The 2931-nt window shown below is 42.6% G+C and overlaps 1 non-coding gene across 1 annotated transcript; it reads left to right on the top strand.

The window, feature by feature from the left end:
- The first annotated feature begins 1816 nt into the window (after positions 1–1816).
- LOC115836225 lies at positions 1817–1921 on the top strand. Its single transcript, XR_004031190.1, has one exon. It is a non-coding gene; the product is annotated as a U6 spliceosomal RNA (small nuclear RNA).
- Positions 1922–2931: the final 1010 nt, after the last annotated feature.

Genomic DNA, 2931 nt, shown 5'->3' with positions numbered 1-2931 from the left:
TTACATAAACTACATTTTCTGAACATAATCCAGTAAAACTAAATATAAGCAACAAAGATATCGCAGAGAAATATAGCCCAGAAATTAAGAAATACTTTCCTAAATATGGCCTGGTGTGGTGGCTCATGCCTGTAATCCCAGCACTTTGGGAGGCCGAGGCGAGCAGATCATAAGGTCAGGAGATCGAGACCATCCTGCCTAACACAGTGAAACCCCGTCTCTACCAAAAATACAAAAAACTAGCCGGGTGTGGTGATGGGTGCCTGTAGTCCCAGCCACTTGGGAGGCTGAGGCAGGAGAATGGCGTGAACCCGGGAGGCGGAGGTTGCAGTGAGCAGAGATTGCGGCACTGCACTCCAGCCTGGGTGACAGAGTGAGACTCCATCTCAAAAAAAAAAAAAAAAGAAATACTTTCCTAAATAAATAAAACCAAAAAGTGAAATTTCAATTATCTAAATCATATGAATCTTCATACCAAAACTATAGGAATGCTGCTAAAGCTGTACTCAGTGAAAATTGTGTGGCATTAAAAGTTTTTATTGGCCGGGCGCGGTGGCTCACGCCTGTAATCCCAGCACTTTGGGAGGCCGAGGCGGGTGGATCATGAGGTCAGGAGATCCAGACCATCCTAGCTAACACGGTGAAACCCCGTCTCTACTAAAAAGACAAAAAATTAACCGGGCGTGTTGGCGGGCGCCTGTGGTCCCAGCTACTCGGGAGGCTGAGGCAGGAGAATGACGTGAACCCGGGAGGCGGAGCTTGCCATGAGCAGAGATAGCACAACTGCACTCCAGCCTGGAAGACAGTGAGACTCCATCTCAAAAAAAAAAAAAAAAGTTTTTATTATTTTTTCAAAATATAAATTCATTAAACGTTCAAATTAAGAGAGACAAGAAAAAACAAAAAAGAATAAAATTTTAAAAATAAATTAGAAAAAGAACCATGCAGGCCAGGCACAGTGGCTCAGGCCTGTAATATCAGCACTTTGGGAGGTTGAGGTGGGAGGATGACTTGAGCCCAGGAGTTCAGGATCAGCTTGGGCAACATGGCAAAACTCCATCTCTACAAAAAATACCAAAATCAACTGGTCTTGGTAGCATGTTCCTGTAGTCCCAGCTACTCAGCAGATTGAGGTGGGAAATCACTTGAGACTGGCAAGCAGAGGTTGAAATGAGCCAAGATTGCATCTTTGCAGCCTGGGCAACAGAACAAGACCTTGTCTTAAAAGAAAAAAAATAGAAAGGAGAGAGGGAGGGAAGGAAGGAAGGAAGGAAGAGAGGAAGGAAGGAAGGAAAAAAGAGAACCATTTAACAAAAATAAAATACTAAAAGTTAAACATCTAAAATTAATAAAATAACAGTTTGTCAATAATAGGCCAGACATGTATAATCGCAACACTTTGGGAGGCTGAGGTAGAAGAACTGCTTGAGGCCAAGAGTTTGAGAGCCTGGGCAATATAGGGAGACCTTATCTCTACAAAAAAATTAAAAAATTAGCTGGGTCTGGTGGCACATGCCTGTGTTTCCAGCTACTGGGGAGGCTGAGGTGGGAGGATTGCTTAAGGCCAGGAATTCAAGGTTGCAGTGAACCAGGGCCACTGCACTCCAGAATAGGTAATGGAGTGAAACCCTGTATCTGGAAAAAAAAAAAAAAAAGTTACTTGAAAGGGTTGGACAAGGTGGCTCACACCTGTACTCCCAGCACTTTGGGAGGCCAAAGTAGGGAGATCACTGCAGGCCAGGAGTTGGAGACCAGCCTGGGCAACATAGCAAGACCTTGTCTCTACAAAAAAAATAAAAATAAAAATGAGCTTGGTGTGCTTGCTTCAGCAGCACATATACTAAAATTGGAATGATACAGAGAAGATTAGCATGGCCCCTGTGCAAGGATGATGCAAATTCATGAAATGTTCCATATTTTTCTGGATCAAAAAACAAAACTCAATGGTATTCTGTCTTCAAGAGACCTATCTCATCCATAGCCTCAAAAAAAAAAAAAAAAAAAAAAGGATGGAGGAAAAAGTACCAAGCAAATGGAAATCAGAAAAAAGCAGGAGTGGCCGGGCACGGTGGCTCACACTTGTAATCCCAGCACTTTGGGAGGCCGAGGTGGGCAGATCACGAGGTCAGGAGATCGAGACCACGGTGAAACCCCGTCTCTACTAAAAATACAAAAAATTAGCCGGGCGTAGTGGCGGGCGCCTGTAGTCCCAGCTACTCGGAGAGGCTGAGGCAGGAGAATGGCGTGAACCCGGGATGCGGAGCTTGCAGTGAGCCGAGATCGGGCCACTGCACTCCAGCCTGGGCGACAGAGCGAGACTCTGTCTCAAAAAAAAAAAAAAAAAAAAAAAGAAAAAAGCAGGAGTTGCAATCCTAATTTCAGACAAAACAGACTTTAAACCAACAAAGGTCAAAAAAGACGAAGGACGTTATAGTGGTAAAGGGTTCAATTCAACAAGAAGACCTAACTGTCTTAAATATACATGACCCAACACAGCAGCACCCAGATTCATAAAGCAGGTTATTAGGGCTCTTCAAAGAGACTTAGACTCCCACACAGTAATAGTAGGAGACTTCAACACTTCACTAACAGTATTAGACAGAGCATCGAAACAGAAACTTAACAAAGATATTCAGGACCTGAACACAACATTGGACCAAATAGATCTGATAGACCTCTACAGAGCTCTCCTCTGAAAAACAACAGAATATACATTCTTCTCATTACCACATGCAACATAATCTAAAATTGACCACACAATTGGACATAAAACATTCCTTAGCAAATGCAAAAGAACCAAAATCATATCAAACATACTCTTGAACCACAATGCAATAAAAACAGAAATCAAGATATTAAAAATTGCCCAAAGCCATACAATTACATGCTCCTGAATGACTTTTGTGTAAGTAATGAAATTAAGGCAGAAAT

This window comes from Nomascus leucogenys, chromosome 7b, assembly GCF_006542625.1.
Source record: "Nomascus leucogenys isolate Asia chromosome 7b, Asia_NLE_v1, whole genome shotgun sequence".
Taxonomy (NCBI): domain Eukaryota; kingdom Metazoa; phylum Chordata; class Mammalia; order Primates; family Hylobatidae; genus Nomascus; species Nomascus leucogenys.
Note: the sequence above shows the minus strand (reverse complement) of the source record. Positions and strands in the feature narration are given on the sequence as shown.